This window comes from Chrysemys picta, chromosome 13 (assembly GCF_011386835.1).
Source record: "Chrysemys picta bellii isolate R12L10 chromosome 13, ASM1138683v2, whole genome shotgun sequence".
Lineage (NCBI taxonomy): Eukaryota > Metazoa > Chordata > Testudines > Emydidae > Chrysemys > Chrysemys picta.
In genome coordinates this window covers 30,510,923-30,536,567 of record NC_088803.1, presented here as the reverse complement: position 1 = coordinate 30,536,567, position 25,645 = coordinate 30,510,923, and the positions used below count along the sequence as shown (strand labels likewise).

The 25,645-nt window shown below is 50.8% G+C and overlaps 1 protein-coding gene across 23 annotated transcripts in view; it reads left to right on the top strand.

Annotated features, from left to right (window-relative positions):
* The first annotated feature begins 15,157 nt into the window (after positions 1–15,157).
* EPB41L1 (erythrocyte membrane protein band 4.1 like 1) overlaps positions 15,158–25,645 on the top strand; it is a 156,463-nt gene continuing 145,975 nt past the window's right edge. For 4 of the 23 annotated variants that reach the window (XM_065565773.1, XM_065565782.1, XM_065565772.1 and 1 more), the window contains exon 1: positions 15,645–15,998. The gene's annotated coding sequence lies outside the window, so the exon portion shown is untranslated. Of the gene's footprint in view, positions 15,226–15,644; positions 15,999–25,645 lie in introns of those variants that run through there. The other 19 variants (XM_065565783.1, XM_065565768.1, XM_065565779.1 and 16 more) reach the window with 13 other exon arrangements.

The following is a 25,645-nucleotide window of genomic DNA, read 5'->3' as shown; positions in this document are numbered from 1 at the left end:
TCCACTCCCAGTCTTTGTTCAGGCCTAATTTGATGTTCAGTTTGCAAATTAATTTCAGTTCTGCAGTTTCTCATTGGAGTCTGTTTTTGAAGTTTTTTTATTGAAGAATTGCCACTTTTAAATCTGTTATTGAGTGTTTTTGAATGGTATAATTCTTGACGTCTGATTCGTGTCCATTTATTCCTTTGTGTAGAGACTGTCCGGTTTGGCCAATGTACATGACAGAGGGGCATTGCTGGCACATGATGGCACATATCACATTGGTAGATGTGCAGGTGAACGAGCCCCTGATGGTGTGGCTGATGTGATTAGGTCCTATGATGATGTCCCTTGAATAGATATGTGGACAGAGTTGGCAACAGGGTTTGTTGCAAGGATAGGTTCCTGGATTAGTGTTTTTGTTGTGTGGTGTGTAGTTGCTGGTGAGTATTTGCTTCAGGTTGGGGGACTGTCTGTAAGCGAGGACTGGCCTGTCTCCCAAGGTCTGTGAGAGTGAGGGATCATCCTTCAGGATAGGTTGTAGATCCTTGATGATGCGCTGGAGAGGTTTTAGTTGGGGGCTGACAGTGATGGCTAGTGGCATTCTATTACTTTCTTTGTTGGGCCTGTCCTGTAGTAGGTGATTTCTGGGTACCCTTCTGGCTCTGTCAATCTGTTTCTTCACTTCACTTCAGCAGGTGGGTATTGTAGTTTTAAGAACGCTTTATAGAGATCCTGTATGTGTTTGTCTCTGTCTGAGGGATTGGAGCAAATGCGGTTGTATCTTAGAGCTTGGCTTTAGACAATGGATCGTGTGATGTGGTCTGGATGAAAGCTGGAGGCATGTAGGTAAGTATAGCAGTCAGTAGGTTTCCGGTATAGGGTGGTGTTTATGTGACCATCACTTATTTGTACTGTAGTGTCCAGGAAGTGGATCTCTTGTGTGCACTAGTCCAGGCTGAGGTTGATGGTGGGATGGAAATTGTTGAAATCCTGGTGGAATTCTTCAAGGGCCTCCTTCCCATGGGTCCAGATGATAAAGATGTCATCAATGTAGCGGAAGTAGAGTAGGGGTGTTAGGGGCCGAGAGCTGAGGAAGCGTTGTTCTAAGTCAGCCATAAAAATGTTGCATACTGTGGGCCATGCGGGTACCCAGGGCCAGCTCCAGGCACCAGCCCACCAAGCATGTGCTTGGGGTGGCGCCTGGAGAAGGGGCGGCGCGGCGGGGCGTTCCGGCCTGAGAGCGGGGCTGTGACTGGGCTCGCCGCCCTCCCCGCAGCGCTCTGGCCGGTCAGGGAGAGCGGAGCCGCAGCGGGCTCGCCGCCCTCCCCCCAGCACTCTGGCCGCCAGGGAGAGTGGAGAGCCCCGGCCGGGCTCGCCGCCCTGCTCCCGGCGCTCTCGCCGCCGGGGAGAGCGGAGCCATGGTGGGCTCGCCGCCCTCCCCCCAGCACTCTGGCCGCCGGGGAGAGCGGAGAGCCCCGGCCAGGCTCTCCGCCCTCCTCCCAGCGCTCTGGTCGCCGGGGAGAGCGGCGCCGCGGCGGGCTCGCCGCCCTCCCCCCGGCACTCTGGCCGCCGGGGAGAGCGGAGAGCCCCGGCCGGGCTCTCTGCCCTCCTCCCAGCGCTCTGGCCGCCGGGGGCTCACCGCCGGGGAGAGCGGAAAGCCCCGGCCGGGCTCTCCGCCCTCCTCCCGGCACTCTGGCTGCTAGGGAGAGCGGAGCCGCGGCGTGCTCACCGCCCTCCCCCCGGCGCTCCGGCCGGTCGGGGATTGCAGCCCGGGGCCGGGCTCGGCGCCCTCCCCTGCCGTGCTGGGGGGGGGTGGCGGGTGGCTTTTTTGCCTAGGGCGGCAAAAAAGCCAGAGCCGGCCCTGCGGGTACCCATAGCAGTGCTCTCTGGCTCTATCTGATCTAATCCTATCTATCTAATCTGCCTATCCCACACTCATCCCCATGACCTGCTCAGCTCTCAGGGGTGTAATCGGCTTAGTAATATCCTATAAGAGAGGATGATTCTTTGGGTTCCCCTTTGGGGACTGAATAAAGAGAACCACGATGCTCTGCTGGTGTGGTTCACTTGGCCATCCAGCTGCTGGTGGTAAACTTGGATCACTCTGCTGCTCACCTTGGAGAGCCCTTCACCGTCTCTCTCTGTACTCTATACAGTAGCCTATTGTCCAACAGCTCAGAACACTGCCTGGAACGTGCCCCACTCAAGGTTGTTTCTTTCACTCTCTTGGCTGATGTGTCTGGCTCAATTTTATTCCTGCCTTGATCAGAAGAAAAGGAGGCTCACTCTGTGGAAAACTGAGAGATGCTCTTGCTCAACAGAAGTTACGGGCTTGATGCAGGAGTCACTTAATTAAGCAGGAAGTTACAGTAGATGATCACCATGATCTCATCTGCCCTTGATGTCTATGAATTGATGGGTTCATTTTATTTTCCTCCACATTTCTGAAACTTTTCTCTGCAGCCACAAGGGCTAGAAACGTACTCTTTTTTAAAAATGAAAGCCGAGGTTCTCACATAACCACCTGACTCCAGGAGCTGGGTCTTTAAAGACAATAACCATTAATCATGCTTTTCGGAAGACTTGGCAGTGCTGCATTTAAGCCCCTCTTGTGCTGTCCCCTTCACCCCTATAATTCTGGCTAGAAAAGTTCTTATGGTCTCAGAATTTTTGCACTGATAATTAATAGCCAATAAATAGCATAAAATAGCACAAGGTCAATTTCTTGAGCAGAAATAGTGTTTTCTAGCATGGCAGTCCCATGAGTCACCAGCTCTGCTGTAATACAGTAATTAATAGAACATACTCCTTTCCCATGTCCCAAACCAAACCTGTTTAGGACAGAATTAAATATGGATCTCAATTAAAGAATGTCTTTCATAACGAGACAGCGGAGGAGCGTGGCAGCCATTTCAAAGGGGGATTCTTTTGAGTGGGGACTGGGACTTGGGTCAAGGTGTGCAGTGGACTTGGCTGATTTTAGCTGCATGGTGCTTGATGGCAACGAGGCAAGTGGGAAATCTTTCTGCTCCTGATTTATGCATCGCATCTAATCTCTCCTGCTTCCTCTGTCCTTTGGGGCCGGGGAGATCAATGTGGGGTGGCTATCGGCTGTCACTCTGTGTGGGGCAGGGGTGTTCTCAGACTCTGATTTAATTCAGTGCATGGCATTCTCAGACTGGTGTTTAATTGAGCTGTCAGATCATGACCTTTAATCAGCGTGTGTTAGAACCAAGCCAGGGGCCTTGTCCCATGGCACTCAGGGAACTCCTTCTCCTATGGCGAGGGGGGCAGACCCACAGCTACCCCACTGGATCGCTCCCATCCTTGGCCCTAATGCCCCCACAGACCCACCATTACAGCTTAGGGCTTGGGGAAGGACTAAGCTGCCAAGGGTCTCCAGCCCCAGGGTGGGGTCCACTCACTCCGTTTTAGGAGCAAGAGGAACGAGCCAAGCCATTCCACACCTTTCCGCCCAGCGGCTGGGCAGGATCTGTGCAGTGTGTGGTCCCCTAGTGCTGTGTGAGGGCCAGGGGAGCAGGGAGAGGGCACTGGCATGTCAGCTGTGGTTGGGCTCTGACACTGATGGTCCCTTTTTTGCTGCCTTTGGAATCAGCGGAGGAGGAAATAAAGAGAAGTGTTTCCTCTGGCCTGTTGCTTTGTTTATAACTCTCCATATGGGTCTTTGATCCCTCCCAACTAGTCACCCATCAGAGGTTCCTGCCTCCCTGAGAGGTTCTCCTAAAGCAGCTCCCACTTTCCCAACATGGAGACCATCTCCCATAGGAAGAAACAGGATCAGTCCAAAGTTCTAATCCCACTGCTGACTCAGTGCATGACCTCGCGCAAGTCACGTCACTTCTTTGTGCCTCAGTTTTCCCATCTGCAAAATGGGGATATGAATCCCTCCCTGTCTCACAAGGATGTGGTGAGGCCGCAATGCTGATAAGGGCTTTGAAGAGGGAAAGCGCTAAGTGTTGTTCTTTAACCTTCCTCTTCTCTTAGGGCTTCAGGACATTGCTCTGGGAGGCTGATCCCCTTTCCCCTGCCTGGCTCTCCAGTCTCTGCGAAGATGTGGATGTGGCTGATGTGGCTGATTCTTTTCTTAAGGTTAAGTTAAAAAAACAAAGTAAAACCTCTGTGTACCTAATTCTCCATTGGTGATGTGACTCACTCAGGTACGTCTACAGCAGGGAGCCTCAGAGCCTGGGTCTGGCGCTAAAAATAGTGCGTAGACCTTCAGGTTTGGGCTGGAGCTCAGGCTCTGAAGTCTACAGAGGGGGGGGTGGCCTCCAGAGCATGAGCACCAGCCCAAACCCAACCCATCTACATGGCTAGTTAAAGTGCCATAGCTCAAGCCCAAGTCTGTAGACCCACACTGCTGTGGGTTTCTGCTTGCCATGTAGACTTACCTGTAGTGACACCAGTGAGACCACAGCAGGATGATGAGGGGCTGGGAGCATTTGGGAGTGGTGAATGACAGGGTGAACTGTGTGTGAGGAAAGCAACTGCCTTCTGGCTGTCCCAAAAGTGCCACTAGGTACTCAAGTTGGGGGAAGAGAAGGGCCTGATCCAAAGCTCTTTGACTCCAATGGGCTTTGAATCAGACTCCAAATGCCCAGAGAGTTCCTGTCTAATTGGTTTTAGCAACCAAATTTTGCTTTGTAACCTTTGTGCAGCAAGGTTGTGCAGAGTCTACAAGCAATATTCATGTGTTTCATAGAATCATAGAAGATTAGGGTTAGAAGAGACCTCAGGAGGTCATCTAATCCAACCCCCTGCTCAAAGCAGGACCAACACCAACTAAAATATCCCAGCCAGGCAGGGCGGTGCAAGGATATTTTGCGCCTTAGGCGAAACTTCCACCTTGCGCCCCCCTTCTCCCTCCCCTCCCCCCAGACCATCACTCATTATAAACTTTCAAAATACTTTAAAAAATACACCTTTTTAGTCACGTATATTTCCTTCATTCATTCTTTCATATCAGAATCTACTACATTTTATTCTGTGTAGACTGCGTAGAATGTCCGTCCTTCATCAGTTAAGACTGAGCCGATCATAACACGTCTTCCAGTCTTCTCTCGCTCTGGCCATCCTTCGCCATGTTTGTCCATATCTCCTTGTTAAGAATCATCCCACCTCTTTGGAGGCCGACCGCGTGGCCGTTTCAGTTCTCGCAGATACCACTCAGATATAGCTGCAGTCCATCTGTTGTCACTGAGTCGGGCCACATGTCCCACCCACCGCATTTTGCTGAGCCTGCTTTCGACAACAACATCTCGGACTCCAGACTGCTGCCTAATTATTTCATTGGGGATGCGATCGTGGAGCGAAATGCCCAAAAATGTTCGTTCCATTGCCCTCTGTGTGACAGACAGTTGATGTTCTTCAGTCTTCGTCAGCGACCATGTTTCACTGCCATATAGCATCGCTGGAAGCACGGTCGAGTTAAAAAGATTCGCACGAGTTGTTTTGCTGATCTTTCCTTGGAGGATGTCCCTGATGTCATTGAATGTGCACCATCCAGCTTTTTTTCTGCGCGATAGTTCGCCTTTCTGATCGTGGCGCATGTTGACTTCCTGGCCCAAATAAACGTATTTGTCGACCTCTTGGATCTGTTCTCCTCCAAGAGTTATTTGGGTTCTTGGCAGAACATCCGATCTCATATATTTCGTTTTCGACTGGTTCATTTTTAATCTGACTTGACTACTTTTCGCGTTCAGTTCTTTAAGCGTTCTCTCAAGCTGGACTGTATTTTCAGCTATCAGCACTATATCATCTGCAAACCTGAGATGGTTTAGCCACTCGCCGTTGATATTAATCCCGCCTTTCAGGTCTGCTCGTCGAAAGACCAATTCAAGACATGCTGTGAATAATTTTGGTGAAACTATATCTCCTTGTTTCACACCTTTCTCGATGGGGATTCGGAGGGGAGTATCGAACAGCGATATATCTGTGCTGCAGCCAGAGTTCGCTTCTTTTAATAATGTGATATATTTTGCGCTGATGCCCTGTTCTGAAAGGGCTTCAAGAACGGCGTTCGTCTCCACGCTATCAAATGCCTTCTCGTAGTCCACGAAGGCAATGCACAAAGGGAACTTGTATTCCCTCGAACGCTCTAGTAGTTGGTTTAGAGTGAAGAGGTGGTCTATCGTGCTGTAATTTCTTCGAAAACCGGCCTGCTCTCTAGGTTGCTGTTCATCCAGGTTTCGCGACAGTCGATTTGTTATTATTTTGGTGAACAACTTATAGACATGCAAAAGCAGGCAGATCGGGCGATAGTTCTTTAGATTTTCTCGATCACCTTTCTTATGCAGCAAGATAGTATTGGACTCTTTCCAGCTGGATGGTATCTTCTGGATTTCCAGGTAACGGCTGAACCTTTGGGCGAGAGCTTTCCAGAGTTCCTGACCTCCCGCCTTAAGCACTTCTGCTGTCAGATTGTCCTTACCTGGAGCCTTACCCTCTTTAATTTGATGGACTGTGTGACGGACTTCGCTGATGAGAACCGGGAGTATGTGTTCATCGGTTTGTTGCAGTGATGGCATTGGGACGTCTATACGAGATGCAAAGAGCTGGGTATAGAAATCTCTGCAGATTGCCTCCATCTCTGTTCGATCGGTTACTGATTCTCCATCCTTGTTCTTCAAAGTCAATAATGATGACCAAATAATGCCAGTTCCCGTTTGCATTTTTTGAGACTTTTACGATCTTCAGCGGCCTTTAGGAGCTTTTCGGTTCGAAAATTCTCGAAGTCTTCCTTCAGCTTCATTCGTATGAGCTTGCAGAGAAGCGAGTACTCAAGCCTGTCACTGCCATTTCTTTTCATTTTCCTCCTCTTCTCCAATAAGGTCTTTGCATTCTCCAAGATTCTTCCACTAGCTCTTTTTGGTCTTTCACGCTCAGCTGATTTCACGCTCCATTCCAGTCTCTTGCTGAAGTCTCATAATGGTCGTCACAGTCATCCAGGAGGCTCCAGTCTTCCCTGGAAATGTTTTTCTTCAGGATTTCCTCGTCAAAAGCTACTGGTTGGTGCCTTCTGTTCACCATACACAGCGCCTTTTTCTCCACCTTCACAGTGAACGTGAGTCTGGCTCTTGGTAGGCGATGATCACTACCAATGTTAAATGACGGCACTACTGAAATATCCTGCACAATGCATCGTCTATCGATCAGAAAGTAATCGATTTCATTCTTTGTCTTTCATGTTCGGTGCGATCCAAGTCCATCTCCTGTTGGCCTTCTTTCGGAACCAGGTGTTACCAATGAACATTCTCCTCGTCTCTGCCAATATAGCTAGTTGTTCTCGTGCGTTTCCTTCTCCGATACCATATCTTCGTATGAACTTTTCGCCTTCTCTCCCTCTTCCAACCTTGGCGTTAAAATTTCCCATTGCAATCGTATATGTGGAACTCTGAATGAGGGTTTCCTCCAGCTCCTGATAGAATTCTTCCATATCATCATCTTCACATGCACTTGTGGGAGCGTAGATCTGGATGATTTTGAGGGTGCTGTTTCGGTTCAGTCGGAGGTAAAGCACCCTGATACGTGATGACTTCAAATGGCCTGAGACGATTTTCAAAGACCATTCCTTGTTTATGATGAATCCAACTCCTCCAACTGTCCTCGTGCCTTCTCCTTTCCCTAGAATGACCGTGCTTCCATCCCTCCAACTGACCTCCATCTCTGTCTTTTGTCGTGTTTCGCAAACACCCAGCACATCGAAGGCTGTTTTTGCCTTTTCCTCCGTGAGATGTGTTTATCGATTCCTCCCTTGTCAGTGTTCTGCACTTATAAGTGCACATTGAGAGAGTTGTCTGGTTTCCTTTTGGCAACTTGGCACCTGAGATTCTTTTTAGCCTCTTGTCAATTGAATGCATCACTGAATGGGGATCAAGGGACGTGCAGAGAACTGAGACTTGGTTTTCCATGTTGTTTTAGCCATTATTTTAAGCCACCCGCTGGCTGGGCTGTCAGTGGCGCGTTTACCTCCTCTACTTAGCTAGCTTACAGCCTCAGAAAGAGGGATTATACGCCCCTCCACAGAGGAAGCAACCCTCTTGGGCTGACAGTCCGACACCTTGATAGCATGGTTAGACCTGCCGGAGAATACACTCTGCTACCATCACTGTCGAACCATTTAGAATATCCAGTTATTGTTATTAATAAAATGTATAAAATTAGAATGGTGGATACTCCGTCATACAACAACAACTGACAATATCAATATGACAAATTTCAACAACCTACACATGCATATTCGCACAATAGTGAGTTTGGATCCCGTGCCACTCCTGGGAGTCAGCGGTGGATCCCTGGGGAGACTAGTGGATCCAATCGGAGAGAAACCCCCATGCGGCTCTGGGGTAGGCAGTTGGCCGGAACTAGGTCCTTTGTCCAATGTCCCTTGACCCTTTTTGCTTGGTGCCAGGGAGTCCCACTTTTTTGACTGCTTCTTGGGCACTGGCGAGGGGTATCAGTGCCAGACTGAGCCCGGTGCCAGGGGTATACTATAAACCGAGGCCGAGGTGCTGGGCCTAGAGTCCTGCGCCGGGCGGAGCGCAGCCTCCGTGAGGAGAGCCCTCAAACAAATATCACACTCCTTCTGCATTCTCGGACGAAAGTTTTTACAAATCCGACACATGTTTTTCATGTGTGATTCCCCCAAGCACTTCAGGCAGCTGCTATCGGGGTCACTCACAGGCTTAAGCCTGTTGCAGGCATAACAGGGCTTAAAACCCAGATACTGGCAGAGGTGGCAAGTTTGTAGAAATTTTGGTGGTGCCTATATCCCGCCCCCCAAACTCTGCCCCCCACCTGCCTAAGGCTCTGGGAGGGAGTATGGGTGGAGGGAGGAAGTCTGGGGTGCAGGCTCTGGGATGGAGTTTGGGTGTAGGCTCTGGGCTGGGACAAGGGGTGAGGGTGCAGGAGGGGGTGAGGGGTGCAGGCTCTGGGAGGGCATGCGAAGGGCTCGGGTGCAGGCTCTGGGAGGAAGTTTGGGGGCAGAGAGGGTGTGTGGGAAGGGGGCGGCGGTGGAGGGGTGAGAACTGTGGGGTGGGGCTGGGGATGAGGGGTTTGGGGTGTGGGGTGTGGGAGGAGGCTCAGGGCTGGGCAGAGGATTAGGGTGCAGGGGGATGAGGGCTCTGGCTGGGGCTGGGGATGAGAGGTTTGGGGTGTGGGGGGTGAGAGCTCTGGCTGGGGGTGTGGGCTCTCAGGTGGGGCAGAGCTGGGGATGAGTTTGGGGTGCAGGCAGGCTGCCCCAGGGATGGGGCCAGAGAGGAGGACTCCCCCCCAGCCCTCTCTCTGCCAGCAGCAGTGAGTTCTGGGAGAAGGGGCCCCCCACATCTCCCTCACCCCGGTAGTACACTCACCTCACACCACTGTCACTGCATGTGCTCCTAGCACCCCTCTCAAGGCCAGGAAGCCCCCTCGCTTCCCGGTGGTGGGTGCCGGGGGGGGGCTACCATCACATGTGTGCCTCCTCCCCTGCTGCTGCCCCTCACTGTAGCCTCACTGCGGGTGACCCTTGCCCAGTGTGGGGCAGGAGTGGTAACTGCGGGTGGGGGGGGCCTGTGCTGGTGGAGGGTCCCGCCGGAAAAGAGAAGGGTCTGAGGGGGAAGGGCAGGGTCAGGGCAGCTGTCCTGCCACTAGTGGATGAGGGGCACTAGGACCCTGCGGCAGCAGTTGATGCCGGGAGCAGGAGAGAGGCAGGGATGCTTCTGGGGGCCGAGGGACACTTGGGGGAAGCGTGGCGGGGGGGGGGGGGGGAGGGCAGGCTGAAATGCTGTAAAAATTTTTTGGGGGGCACCGCTTTTTGGCGCCCCCAAATCTTGGCACCCTAGGTGACTGCCTAGTTCACCTAGTGGTTGCACCGGGCCTTAAAAACCTCTAAGGATGGAGATTCCACCACCTCCCTAGGTAACCCATTGCAGTGCTTCACCACCCTCCTAGTGAAAAAGTGTTTCCTAATGTCCAACCTAGACCTACCCCACTGCAACGTATTTATTACAAGCAGTTTGAAGTTCCCATGGAAGCTGTTTTGTTTGGATGTAAAGAATTCCCTACCTGTCTGCAAACCAGACATTGACATCTGGAAGGTGAAACTGACTAGAAACAAACACTGACCAGTCTGTTCGCATTCTCCAAAGAGAGGGAAATGGGCAAAGCAAAGGAAGAATGTAGTGGGGGGAGGGGGGTGTTCGAAAAAAAATTCAATTTTGATTTTTTCCTGCCATTTTAATTGTCTAAAATGGTGTCAGAAACACTGACATGGGTGGCTGGTTTTCAGAAACAGCCCATATCTCCCATTTGGCACACTGAGGTTCATGGAGTTTCTCCTGATTTACTGTCATGTAAGAAAGTGGCGCCTGGCCACAACGACTTTTAACCCAACAATGTCCCTTTAATAGCAGGCATGGAGTAAGAGTCCAAGTTTCTCCTTCTCCGAGCTGAATGTCTCTGGAAAGATCTTTCCCAGCTCTCAGCCACCTGGCTTCTGAGCCTAGCACCCAACTGCCAGGGAGGGAGCACGCCAACGGTGAAGGGGATCTGTGCCTTGCAGCTCCCAGCTGGCTGCAGGCTCACTGAGCTGCACAAAAAGGCTTTTCATGCCCTGCACAAACAAGCGAGAGGCATGAAAGGCTGTTATCGCAAAGCATCGATGCTAGCGGCAGCTCAGGCTCAGGTTCCCAAAATAGCCGCCTGCCGCAAACACACAGACGTGAAACCTCAAAGCCTGAGCTTTATCGGCCGCTGTCTGGTCTGATCCACAGCAAGGAGTGGGAATAGGTAGCTTCTGTGAGTCCCTTTCTGAGAAACCCAGGTTTGCTGGCAGGGAGCTGTTGGGGAATAAAGGATTGGGGCGCACTTGGATTTTCTGGGTGGTTTCTATAAACTGGGAGAGGCCTCACAGCCAGCAACATAATGCCATTCCCTACAGCGCCTCCTGCTGGGAGGGGCTGGGACTGCAGTAGCTCTCCCACAGCTAGTGCTCCCACACCTTTCCCTACAGTGCCTCCGGCTGGGAGAGGTTGGAATGGGGTAGCTGTGAGTTTCCCCCGCAACCAGCACTATTACATGTGTAGGAGAGAGAGCCTGGAGCTCTGAGCCTGGTGTAGGGTCTGAGGCCTGAACCATGGACCGCAAAGTTAGGCCGTGTCCTGAACCAAAGTCAGGCTATGCTGTGAACCAGTCAGGCCCTGTGTCAAAGGAGATGCTTACAAGTTGACTGTCTGGTACATGAACTTGGCAACAGTGCTGCTGGTGTTGTTAAAACACAGGCACTCCTAAGAAGTACTAGGCACTAGGTATTCCAGAAGAGTAGTACAAGAACACCCTGATGCAAAGTTATATGTAAACACATTCCCCGAAGATGGTAGAGGGACACACTGACCCCTCCTAAAGATAAGGTCGGGATAACAGGATAATGGATGGAGATGTTTTGTTTGAACCAACAGATACAAGGGGTAGGGTGGTAACTAACCATGTCAGAAGGGTATCAGTGTGTGAAAGAGGGTCACAAAAGGGGCATCTTTGTCCAGCCAAGAGGGCAGCGGAAAGACCTGCCGCTGACTGAGCTGAGTCCATTGTCACGGGCATACATGCATTAGGGTACGTGTAGAATCTATTGGGCACTGGTACCGCGCCTCAGCGACAAACCTAGCCAAGCGCCTTCTCCACTGAACCGGATCTGTGGTCTTTCTGGGTGGTACTATCAAGGTCTGCATCAATGTCCACTGCGGTGGTGGACTGCAGCATAGAAACTGCTGGTCAGATAGGTGGAAAAGAGGCAACCTGCTCAGGGCCCAAATTCAGCTGGGTATCAAGCATCCCTCACCCCCACTGCAATACAGCGAGGCAGTTAGCGTGAGTCCCACAGCATGTATTGTTCCCACCGATATCGTCACAGATGATGACAGAAATATGGGGTTGGATTCTCAGCTGGTGTCGATGTGAATTCACTTCAATGGAACAATGCTGATTTACAGCAGCTGAGGATCTTGCTCCTGCCCTGCGCACACGTTCACACTGGAAACGAGTGGAAGGAAAGCACAGTTCAACTTCTGCCCCATCCTTGAGGTTTTTTAGGTTCGGTTGAAGAATGCTTCATAACAATAATTACACACCTGGGCTGTGCCTCCTCAACATGGGGATCAGGAGAACTAATTAATAAATGTTTGTTGGTAAACGTCAGGGGTCATTGTTTTTAATGGGGGAAATTAGGAATGATAAGAAGTCAGAAGGAACTGAGTGAAAGTCAGTGCAGCTGTGCAGAGAAGCAGTTATCTTTGATGTCTGCTAACCCAGGACCTGTCCACACCCAGGGACTACAGCTACTTAATGAGAAAAGGGAAATAATTACAGTACCACTAGTGTCAGGAAAACAAGGATGTTCACAGAACCCCAACCCAATTCCCCTCTCACGCTGGTGTAAATCAGGAGTAACTCCACTGGAGGCAAGGGGGTTACACTGAATTCAGTGGAGGTGAATCAGCCACCAGGGGTGCTGTTTTAAACACCTACATGCAGATTTGCCCTGGCTAATGCAAGGAGCCCGTGCTGATACCAATGAGCCAATGCAACAGTGTCATGACAAGTCCACCTGCTTACCTCCCCTGGGCACAAACCAGGGAAAGACAATGGGGAAGGGAAACTGCTTCATGGCATGCTGCCACCTTAACCTAGATCCTACAGAAGCCTCTGTTCTAACAGTGCATGGATGGCTGGGGCTCCACGGCTTCAGTACTGGGCCAGACCAGAGGTGAGAGAGGGCGGAGCCACAGAAAAGCCACTTTCTGCAGCATTTGCTTTCTGGCACCAGGCAGGTTTCCATGTGGAGACGCCCCCAGGGGTTGCTACTGGTGGAAGCAGTAGCTGGCCTTCCTTGCATTATACCTCTGGGAGTCAGTATCAGTGCCACGACATAGCCAAACTGCAAAGGAAGGACCTCTTGGAATGTAAAGAACATGGTGGCCCTGAAGAGGAATTGGCAGGAACTCAGTGACCAAACCTTCCTCCAAACACGGGTAACACGACAGGTTACTCGTTGACTGATTTGAAATCCCAAAGTCATTTCTAACATGTACCGGTCCTGAGCTTTCACTGGTGTGTGGCATATATACATCAGTTCCATAAAAAATATTTTTTTCCCATTGGAGAGCCTGACAGATAAAAATTCTATTGTAAGGATAATAATAGCTCATGAGAATACAGTATAAGTGAATGCAGCTGCCGTATCATATACTTACAACAATAATAATCTGTATCTTCTTTCATGCAAACTTAGCAAAGTGTGACATACAAATCACTTCACTCACAGTTGAATTGCAGCCACCCCTGGGGTGAAACACAGCAGCTATTTAATGGTGCACACCAACACTACACCAGAGTGGTTAGGGCTGGAAATGAAGGACATATCCAATGGGGACTGCAGGGGGAATTTTGAGTAGCAAGTCGAAATGTATTTGTAGATGAAAGCTCTCGCAAGCCTGGCTCTGATGCAGCATCTGAACTTTCCATGAAGTTTCTGCTATTTACCCAGCTCCACAGCTGGGGTTGACCAAGGCACAAAGTGGCAAAGTCTTGCCCAAGTTTGCACAGTGAGTCAACAGCTCAGTAGGGGATTAGACCCTTGTCTAATTAGACCCTTGGCTCCTAGAACTTGGCTCTAACCACTAGACCATGTGGCTTAGTTTTGTTCCCGGTACTGCCTGCTGGAGTGTGGTTTGTAAAGAAAAAGCCTCAGTGTGACTAATAAAGAGAGGCATTTTATACAGCAATAAAATAAGCCTGCTTCATTCAAGCGTGTGCTGGTGGCTCCATGAATGTGAAGTCAGGGGCTGGTTCTATGGCTGTTTACTATGTTAGGCTAAATGGCAGATTCCCTCTGGGTTTGCACATGTTTGCTCCAGTGGGGCAAGCTGCATAGTCCTGTGTGGAACAGATGTAGGCCCTGTCCACATTAAGGCAAGTCACACCAGTGCAAAGCCCTAGTGTAAACACACTGCATGAGGTCCACAGCAGGGCTTACGCTAGTGCAGCTTACTCCAGTAACGTAGCTAGGGCCTTACTGGCTGTGTCTGTTCCCAGTAGCTATTATTCATAATAGAGTGTAGATGAGGCCCCACTCCTTTGGTGACACCTAGTGCTACACTGGCAACTTGTCAGGAGTCTGAGGCCAACATCGGATTTGTATATAAATGGACGTACATTTAAAAATCACATGCAATTGGGTCTAATCTTTGTCTGATCCTCTACCTCCCTTCATCCATCACTAGACCATTCGTCTCTGTGTTCACCAGCAATAAAATAGCTGCTACCTACTAACTTTACCCTGAAGTTAGACAGGGAAGGCAGCTACACTTTCATGTTAAGGTCTATCCCTGGTTGGAGATACTCCCCCTTCCTGTAGCTCATCTTACCAGATGCTCATTACATAGATGCATTTGTTTTCTTTTTAAATCTTCTGAGGATCAATACAGCAAGATATGGCAGGCACAATACTAGATAATAAAACACAGCATTGAGAGCCATATAAGGAATTCCAGTAACTTAACATGCTCTCCCTGGAATCCGACGTGATCCTGATAGAACTGATTACTGAGAACAATAGGCCCTTAAAGTCAGTCCTGGATAGAAATGCAGAATTAAGCCCAGAAAGGATTATTGACAGAAACAAAGACGGGGGAGGGGGCGGGGCGGGGAACCAAATCCTAAATAAAAGGTAGCTTGTGTGTGGTGCAGGTGATCTCATGTCCCTCTCTTGACAGCAGGTGTTGGACAAGGCTGGCTGAATTTGTTGTGTGGGGTTAGCCTTCCCCCTCTCCCCCCATTTGCCAGTGGTCTGTGAACACATTGCAGCCCTTCGATACTGTTATTATGGCCCTGTGGCAGCATATAGGTGTCCCTAGTCATGGCTCAGGACCCCATTGTGCCAGGCGCTGGACAAACGCAGGGCAATGTCCCCCCCACATGCCTAAGCCTCTGGATTGTTTGTAGCGAGGATCCAGGGGGACAATGCAGTTGGAGCCTGGCGATTGGGTGGTGAGGGCACATGGAAAGTTTCCATTCCCTCACTGGGTGATGTAATCTTCACAAACTACTCAAATGCTTTTCAGTTCACCCTGCATGTACATTTCGTTTTTTCCACAGATGTGGGCTAGGGGCCTGAAATTCCCTGCCCGGGAAACCCTATGGGGGGAAGACACTACAGCGAAGGGTTGCAAGAAGCGAAGAAAACTGGAGGTGTGTGAAAATGCCCCAACCCAAAATGTGGAAGCTGGATCCCCCGCCCCGCCCCGCCCCCTTTGTCCTTGTCTTTGCTGCTTGCCCAGCTGTAGCCGCGCTGGGGACAGGCCTGCGGATTGCAGGTCCCATGGACAGCGGCTCCATTTACTGAGGATTAAACCCCAACGCCCGATGGGGGGTGGCCGCTGGTTCTGTTGCACAGGTGCTGTCTTGTCTTTCCATGTCGGCAGCACGTGTCCGCCGGCCGGCCTGGGGCCCCCAGGTGCTACCCCAGGACAGCTCAGCCCCCTCCTCCCTAACAGCTCCCGGGAGAGGCGCTGGAATGGGGAGGGGGCAGGTCTAGCGGCTGCCTGCGGCCAGGCAGCAGGCCAATGACTGGCGTCGGGTGCGGCCTGGGGGCGCTGGTGCCTGCGGAGAGCTGCCCGGGTTCCCAGGCTCCGCCAGCCCCGCTTGCTTTAGCCAAGCAGCGCCGCCCCCACCTGGCTGCGGGAAGGGCGGGGCGAGGTACACCTGCCCTGGCTCTAGGTGGGCTGCCGGAGCCTCTTCCCTTTCCCAGCCGGCGGTGTCCCCCCTCCGTGCGGGGGCCGGGTCCGCCCCGCCCCTCCCGCGCTCCCGGCCCTCCCATTCCTCCCCGCCCCGCTGCCGCTTGCCGAGCGATTTGTCCCGCTGCAGGGCGGGGAAGCGGCTGCGTCGCTGTAACCCGGCGGAGAGCCTGGGATGCCGCTGCTGAGCCGCTCCCTGCACAGCCTGACTCCGGATCCGCCAGCCAGGTGAGCGGGGCCCTGCACGCCTGGGATCGCAGCCGCCGCCCCAGCCGTTCCGATCCGCGACCCCTCGGTGGCCTGGCTTGCAAACCCAAGGGGTGGGTGTGGGGGCCGTGCGGGGTGTGTGTCTGCCTCCGAGTATCCCCTCTCCTTGCAAAAATAACAAGGAGTCTGGTGGCTTTTGTAGATGCAGACTAACACGGCTACCCCCGATACTCCTCTCCTTGCAATGTCTGCTCGGTGCCCCCCCCCCCCCCCTGTCCTAGGTGCCCCCCCCCCCCCTGTCCTAGGTGCAGCCGCGTCCAGGTGGCCTGCTTGTGATTTCGCCATCGGATTTACACCCCCCTTGCACGTTGCCTGTGCAAAATTCCCCATCTTTTCCCCTCCGAGAGGCCGCTGGAGAGGGGTGTGTTCCTTTCTTCCCCCTCCAGCCTGCCGCTCGCTATTGCACGCTAAATCTCGGTTTTGAGGGGCGTCCATTTCTGGGGGCACAGATCCGGCGCGTTCCCTCCTGATCTCCTGGTTTGAAGGCTCAGGTCCCCTCAGACTTCCTGCCTTCCCCCACCCCCGAAATGGTGACTGACATATTTCTCAGAGCTACCGTTTCCCTCCCCCAGATCGCGGGGAATTCTCTAACCGGGAGCGGATCCGCTCAGGTCTGGGCTTGGAGGTGGCGGGCAAATCACTTGGGAGAGAACAAAATGAAGGGGAGACGCAGTTTGTTCTGGTAGCCGCTGAGCCTCTCATATGCGCACACACACACTCACATTTTGCTCTGTGTCAGAGCGGAGATCAAACTGCAGGCTGGTGTGTGTGCATGTTTGGCGCTGTCCTAGGAGGGAGGAGCTGGAGAGAACCTACACTGGGGAAGGAACAAGCATCAGGGATAATCCCATCTGGGGTGGGCTAAACCACAGTCCATAGAAGACTTGTTGGTGCTGAAAGTTTCTGGGCATGGCCAGCTCAAACCTACCTGATTTGGTTTCCTTAGTGACACACCCAGCGGAGCAGGGAGGAAAGGGGAGCGGTGAGCCAGCCAGGAAGGCAGAGAGACCTTTCATGGGGAGTGGCTTTTTTTGGGTATATACTAAGCAGGTGATCTGTCAGGGCCCCTCCCCTCTGCCAAGGTCAGAAGACTTTGACCTCTCTTCCCCTTCAGAGAGCTGGAAGGCACTGAAATACTAGCAGATCTGCCAGTCTTGAGCAAGACTGGGCCATCACGCCCAGATCTCTGCTCCTCCAGTGGCTGTGATATGAATATTCTCTCTGCCACCACCTGTAGTTTTTTTAGATGCCTCTGAATTGGTTTCCTGTAATGTGCACAAAGAGCTTTAAACACTGTTTATTTTCCCACTGCTTTGTACAGGGGTGGGAGTATGTACACATATCGGGGGATAGCAAGACATGATCTCCCCTCCCCCAGTGCATTTGCAATTGAAACACTGGGGGTTTGATCTTGCAGCAATGAAACAGTTGGGTATGTTTTGCCTTCTTAGATGGGGGCAGATTTGGGCCTCAAGGGTCTGATCTCTCTAAGGCTTTGTTATGATCACAGTTATTGATTTGTAAGAAGAGTTCCCTAGGCACCCGCACCAATTCTTCTACACTAAACTCTGGAGAAGCCAGTGCTCTTTTTGATGTGGATGTCCACAACAGTTAAGGCTACTTTTCCCAGTCTCTGGCAGCTGAGGGGTTAAATAAATCCCCCAGCCAAACAATAAACTGCAAATGGGGGTGAAAAATGTGTATGATTCTGGAGCCCCACTGAAAAGTACAAGCCAGGGTGCCTAAGGAATTTAGGATCAGACTCAGATTAGGGAATTCTAGGGGGGAAATCTGACCACAGGAATTCCTCTGAAATTGGAGCTGCTGTTTTGCCCTTAATAATGTTTGATTGCAGGAGTGTTGATGTCAGGAGGATAATACACATTAGAGGAGAGTATGCAGGGATCCAGGAACAACTTGGAATGGGTCCCTGCATATTTCCACGGTTATTTTTGGAATATCGTCAGATGGCAAGAGGTAGGCTCTGGAGGTATAATAAAGCTTCACACTTTCTTAATTGTCTGATTATATGGGAGATTGGGCAAAGGTATGGGACCTTGCGAGTCCCCTTCCTTTACCATTGGTGCATTTACAAGATGGATTATTTCCACCATGGCATTGCTCCCCTCTTGCGTTTCTAATGCTTCCCTCAATATTTGAAATTATGGGCTTTTTCCTGAGCAAAGAACAGATTGAGTGTGCCCTTTAATTAATACAATATATCATGGAAGTTAGAGATGGAAAAGCTTTATTAGATCATCTAGTGGTTGGTGGGAGCTAGCTCCTTATGGTCCATTCTCTGGACCTTTTACCAGTCTAGTTTCAAACCTCCCCAGAGGAGCGGCTTTCCCCACTTCCTTGGAGAGATTGTTCCATGCTCTAATCAATCTTGCCGTCAAGATGCTTTTCCCTGATCTTCAGCATAAATATTCCTTTTCCTCAATTTTCTCACATTAGATTTGCTTGATGTTTTTTCAGCTTCAAAGCTATAAAGAGCTAGAGATGTGTTAAGTATATTACACCTCTACCCTGATATAACGCTGTCCTCAGGAGCCAAAAAATCTTACTGTGTTCTAGATGAAACCACATTATATGGAACTTGCTTAAAGCCGCCGGAGCATGCAGGCCCTCTCCCCCTCTCCCCCCCGGAGTGCTGCTTTACCACGTTATATCCGAATTTGTGTTATATCGGGTCGTGTTATATCGGGATAGAGATGTATTAGTCTGAGTTATGCCCCATTGGGCTGCCCTAAATGATTGCTCTTTCTCTCTGGTGGCTTTACCCTTCTCAGCTATCTAAGGGAGCTCTAGTCCAGAGTGGCCCCCGGGTTACGCATGTGTTAATATCCATATCCACGGTTTTGTGTGTGTGTGTGCACGTGTGTATGTATATGTGTGTGTGTGTGTGTGTGTGTGTGTGTATATATATATATATATATATATATATATATATATATATATATATATACATATATACATACACACAAATGATGCTTCTATGCCGGATTGAACACGTAAACCTATTTCTTTGTGTTTTGCCTCACTGCAACCCACTGGAGAGCTCTGTACCTGTCAGATCCCATTCCCTCTCGCTGCCTGGGCTGTATGCGTGCTGTAGAGTGACTGTGCATGCAGGGAGTTGTTTTAGTCACTCGCTGTGGTGTTTCTTTGTCTTTTTCAAACTAGATAAGGTTGATCAATGTGTGCTGAGGAGAGACGGGGCAGGCTTATGGGAAAGAGCTAGCTCTAGGGAACTTTCTCTGAATAGGAAGGCCTTGATCTCATGTGGTCACTGGACTGGAGCCTGTTTGTTTACATAGGTAACTTCCTGGTGCTAGTGCCCATGCTCTCAAATGAGACCAATGCTTTGTAGACTCTGTCCGATGCCGACTTTGGCCCCCGGCAGCAAGAACAGGGACTGTGCTGCAGGCTCTCAGTGCCAGCTCTTGATTGTAATGTCAGGTGCCAAATTCGCTGTTGACATTCCTACGCCCAAAGCTACCCTTCCCTCTCCCCTCCTTACACGCGCGCGCACACACACACGCACTTGCAGAAGATCTCTCTCTCTCTCTCACACACACACACACACACACACACACACACACAACTTGCAGAAGCTCTCATGCATGCCCTGGCTCTCATGCTAGCCCCCATCGGAATGCAAGCTGTGTGTAGCATTACAAATGCCACCTCCCCTATGTCCCCCCAGCGAGGCCTCTTATCTTTGCACCTAGCACAGGCCTCCCCTGTGTCCCTTGCCACTGGAGCAGTTGCTGGTAGTGGGGGCATTTGTCTTTTCTGTTTACAACCACTGTGTTGTGTTTAGTGCTTTAACAGCAACTTCAGGTGGTAATGGAAGCACGGAATCAGCCATTACCATAAATAGCAAAGCAGCGCTCCTACTCCTTGGGAGTGTGGCAGGAGCACATCTGTCTTGGGGGAAGCTGTGGTTTGACACCGTGGCTCAAGAGGCTGGTGGATTGTGCTGCTTGTCTGTGAATCTGCCATCCATTGGCAGTCGTGGCTGAGGTATGATCCTCCCTGTGAGTGCCATTCTTGATTGCGTGGTGACATTGCAGATCCACTCTGCTGGCCTTCAGGCCAGGGAGAGGAAAATCTCTCTCTTCTGAACCTCTCAAATTTCTCTCTGATTGAGATAATAGCCGTAATATCCCGGGGTGAGCGGAGTAGCAATAACAAACATTTTCTACTCCTCTGTGGATTAAAATAATACTACACTAGTATTTAGGGTGACCAGATAGCAAGTGTGAAAAATCGAGACGGGGATGGGGGGGTAATAGGTGCCTATATAAGAAAAGGCCCCAAATATTGGGACTGTCCCTATAAAATCAGGACATCTGGTCACCCTACTATTATTCCCAAGCGCTGTGACTTGCATTAGCGTTGCTGCAGTGTGCTGGCCGATTAGGAGGTTTTCAAATGCACCCAGGGTACTGGGACACTGAACTCCCATTTGTGCCTTGGGAAATCTTCTCCTCAAGCTAGAATATGAATTGTTAGGACATTAGTAAGGATGGCTTTGAGGGTAAGGTATTGGACGAGAGCTGGGTTCAGTTCCAAGTTCCCCCACAGGCTCCCTGGAAGGTGGTGTCTCTGTTTCTCCATCTGTACAGTGGTAATATCTCATTGCTTGTGAGGGTCTCGGATGCTACAGTGATTGGGGTGTGGGGAGTGGGCAGAGCTTAGATGGAAATGCTGTCACTTGTAATATGGCTTTTGGTTTCATAACAAATCCAAGATGGGAAGTGAGCTGGCCTATCTCTCTATATTAGGTTTTATACAGTGCCTGTCACTTTACAATCTAAGCCCTTTCCCCAGTCAAGGAGACATGGGTCAGAGAAGATTCCTCAACCCCATCGTATGGGAAGCCTCCCCATGCTCATCTATGCAAACACACACATACACAGTTATCAATATGCTACTCTAATACAACGTCTAAAAATGCGCTCGCCCAGAGAATGTGACAGCTTCAGCTGAGTGGCCTATTGTTCTCGTTGGAGCAGTCAGATGTCTCTGAGTCAGCAGGTTTTCATTGTAGTCACGGAGGGAAAAAAAGAAGTGTAAGACTTTTCGGGGGAAACCTGAACAGCATTTTCAGCGCTGGAAGGAAATGGCTGGGCAGCCCGTGTTGTTCAGGGCTGTGCCTTGCTGGGCAGGGCTGGGGCTGACTCCAGGGGAGGCTGGTAGCTATATCCAGATTATAGGTGATGGGGAGTGATTGCAGGGGATCATTACAATGTTTCACAGTCATGGTGTAAAACCCCACTCACCCGCCCCTTTAAATCCTGAGCTGGGAGCTGTTGTGTTGCCTGAGACCTGAGCGTGCACACACGAGAACACACAATAAAAGAGATCGGCAGCCGGCTCTTCCACCTGGGCTACTGCACCTCTCCTTGCTTTGGCACAGCATCCCCTTGGGAGCGGAGCGGGATGCCAGGGAGCTATACCTCCGAGTGTCTGGCAGCAGGTGTCTCGTCTGCAAGGGTGGAGCATGATACCAGCATCTGTTGTTCTGGTCCCGTCTGTGGGAGTGAAGCATTCCCAGGCACCTGGGAACGCACTATGACGAGCGCTAGGCTGAGCTGTAGTACAGCTGGGACAGGAGCCAAGGCACACTTGCCTTTAGCAGACACGGAATGTGGGCCAGTGGGTTGAACACAGCTCTGAGAGCCAGTAACTCTAATCCTAGCTCTGACACTGACTTGTTGTAAACGCCTGGTGCCTCAGTTTCACCTTGATATAAAGTGGGGATAATACATGCTAGTGAGGATTAACTGCAGTGTGGCAAACGTTATGGGGTGATCTGGATTAATGCCAGAGAGGATGGGATATGGTGGGCAGAGCCTTGTAACCAGGGCAGATCAAGTGCAATTGTGAGCTCTGGAGAGCTCACTTCTAGCTTTGCTGTTTCATGCTACTATTTCACTTGCCCCATTTGAGCCCCACCAATGCACAGCCCATCCCTTCGAGGCCACCAGCCTTCTGACCATGAAGGACAAGACTGGATTCTGTCTGGGGCTTATCCATGCCTGGAGCTGCATCTGCAGCTCTTCTTGTCCCTAGACCTGCTTTGGGAATGAGGGACCAGGACTGACCCCCAGGTCCCCCGTGTGGCAATCCAGAGCCCTAGATAAAGGGCACCATGTGTTAAAAACACAAGACAAATGAATGTAAAGTGTCAGCTCCACAAATCTCATCAGGTCAGCAGCTTTACTAGGGCTCTTGGCCTTTCGGCTAAGATGAGATGTGATGGCAGTTTAAATTGGATTTTAAATATCCGATCCATCCATTTTCGGGGCAAGTATCCTGCCCTTGGATGTCAGTAGACTCTACCATGATCCAGCAGGTCTTTGCCATTTCTTGCTGCTCTGCTCCTGTTTCACGGTCTGTTCCCCCAAATTTGTAGGAGAGACGAACACGCTTGGGTATGGTATGGGAGACCAGTTAAAACCTTGGACCACACAGCGTGTAGGGAGGTCTTGCACAAAATGAATTCCAGATCTGAACCAATTGTGATCTTAATCTTTTGCAAAAGTAAACCAACACCCTCTTTTAACTCACTTCTCTCCCTATCTCCTCCCCCTCCCCTGTATGCTGTCTAGCAGGGGGATCTAGGAGGCATGTGCTGGGATCTCAGTGAGCATCAGACAGGAAGGAAAATACACAGGGTGGAGTTGTCTGTCTCTGCTGCACAAAGGGAATGTTTGTTTGGTTTTTTTCTCCTTTTGAAATTTTAGGAAAATAAGGAGTGCTCAAACAGCATTTTGAAGCTTCAGTAGGGGTTTAAAACACATTCGTAACCCCCCACTTCTCCCCTCCCCCCATTTCACTATGTGCCAGGTGCCATGGTAGCGACAATCAGAGGGTATTTTTAGCTTTGATTCTTTTTGTGTCCAGGGTCTAGAAAGGAGCTGCATATTGACAGGGAGAGAGCAAGCCATTTCATTACATGCCCAAAGGCCGGAAAGCTGAGGGTGCATTTTTAATGACACATCCCTTTGTAATTGACTAATCTTGTTTGTTGCAGTTAGTGCTTGTGGAAAGCATTTCTGGCTTAGACAGAGGCAGTCAGGTGTGCACCCATGGAGAAGTGTCTAAAGCAAGGAGCATATGTCAAGACCAGGAGGGAGGCCGGAGCTGGGAAGGGGGAACACAGACTGTTTACTAATCATGCATATCCTGGGGGGTCTTGGAGCCGCTATCCAGGTGGAGTATGAAGGGGCTGGAATACTGAGGGGGGCGTTGCTGGTTTTTCTAGTGATCTGGTTGGGGAAGCAATGAACGAATGAACAATGGAAGTAATTAAATGTTCTAATTAGAAGCACTATTGATCTGGCACTGTTTCTGCTGGCAGGAGCTTTTGTCGATATTGGATAGCATGGGAAGTTGCTGAGCAGTTGTGGGTTTTTTTGTGAATGTTTGTGGTGGTTTGTTTTGCTTTTTCTTTTTCCCAGCCAATGGAGGGGTGCTGGTTAGCAGCTGGGTCTCCAAGTGGAAGGGTTGGAGTTTGATTATAATAAACAGCAGCATTACTAGGTACATTGCTGGCAGTAAGGGATGGAATTGAGACAGGCAAAATTTAGGGTGAATATTGGGACAGAGGAAATTTCCAGCCTTTCAGATGGATCCAGCTGTGGAATCATCTTTCAAGGGATGATGTGGCAGCCTCATTTCTTGGGACTCTTAAACTTAGACTGGACAGAACAAAAGAAAACTTGCTATCAGGTGCAATCCTGCCCTGAATGTGGGTGGGTGTTACCTGGATGAGACAGGACTTGCTACATCTTTCCATGTCTAAAGTCTGTGTTGTATAGTGTCTTTCATCCCAAAGCCAAAAAGCACTGTCAAATACCATGGCCCGAGTTCATCCCTGGTGTAGTGTCGCTGAGGTCAGGAATTAATTTGGCACAGCATATAATATGTCTGTATATCTTCTTTGTCTAGGCATATTTTCAGTAATATCTGTCACTTGCTGGTGAAATGCAGCTGACTCTGGGGTGGAACTCATTGTCAAGGCAGCAATGTTAAACAGCAGGTTTATGTAGGAGGAGCAGTGAGGAATATGTCCAGTTGAAACTGCCAAGCGAGTTGTGGGTAGGCCACATGTAACTGCCCAAGTTACAGTTTGGCCAGGACACCACAATTAGCACCCTTACTTTTGTGAAAGCTGCATCCTTAATGCCCATTTGGTGGTCTGGACCTCCGTTTTGCTTTTATCTGCAAGATGCTCTCTCTTACAGTGCCAGCTCTGCCTCAGCATTGACTCTGCCTGTCTGAGCACTGTCTGGGGCTGTTCCCTCTGGGCTGGTGAGAGCTGATGTGGTCACACCTGACGTGGGGTGGTTGCAATGGTGACCCTCTCCCAGACCCAGTTGAGCGGTTAATGCTTGGGCAATCTGCCGTCGGGGCGGAGGTGCTGCTCTCTCTCATTTGCGTTGTCCACTCCCATGGCTGATAGAAGGGGAGGTGGCGTAAATCCCTGTCCTCCTGCCTGTGCTTCGCTAAGCTGATAAACATCTACTCCACATTGCACTGGCCAAGATCTGTGAGTCCCTGGGCCTGCTCATGTCCGTTGTATGGCGCCTAGCATTTGCCATGCCACGCAGAGCCCTGCTTCAATTGTTCTCCATCCAGCAGTGACCTATGGCCAGGATTTAAACGGCTGGTCCACCCTCAGCTTGTACACCTCCTTCAGCTAGAGGTGCTGGAACTAGGGGTGCTGCACCCCTTGGCTTGAAGTGGTTTCCATTATATACAGAATTTACAGTTTGGTTCATTGGAACTCAGCACCCCCACTATACAAATTGTTCCAGCCCCCTTGTCTGCAGCTGAGGCAGGCTGGTTATTTGCTAAGGTGCCGTGGCAGAATCTGACACACTCGGATGTTCTCGGCAGGCCTGCGAACCCTCGCCTCTGGCCAGGGCCGGCTCCAGGCACCAGCTAAGGAAGCTGGTGCTTGGAGTGGCCAATTCAAAGGGGCGGCACTCCGTTCTGTATCAGGGCGGCACGTCCGGGTCTTCGGGAATTCGGCGGCGGGTCCCTCATTCCCTCTCTTCCTCTTTGAGCTGCCGCCAAAGTGCTGCTGAAGAGGAGGAGAGGGAGTGAATGACCCGCCGCCGAATTCCCGCCGAAGAAGCGGTGCGTTTGAGCTGCCTCTGCTCGTCTTTTTTTTGCCGCTTGGGGCAGCAGAAAAGTTGGAGCCGGCCCTGCTTCTGGCTGAGACAGCATGGTGGAGGGCAAGAGCTGAATGGCTGCAGGCGTGGGTCTCCCTAGCACCGCTAGCAGCAGTGGTCCAGGGAGCTGCTTGGCAGCAAAGATAGCGAGCAGCCAGCAGGGGGTCTTGTTCCCCAGGTGGCTAAAGTCCTAGGGCAGGTAATGATGTGATCTTAACTGATACAGTGATGCTCACCCAAAGCACTTCCCAAGCTGTCATGCACAGGGATCTCTTAGCTCAGCCAGCCTTCAGGATAACAACTTGACACAGCTGCATAAGGCAGGAAGGGAGGGAAATTTCTGTGTCTAATTGAAGGCACAGGGGAGCTTTGGCTAGCAGAATGCAGTGACCTGTGTTATAACGTCGACAGGGC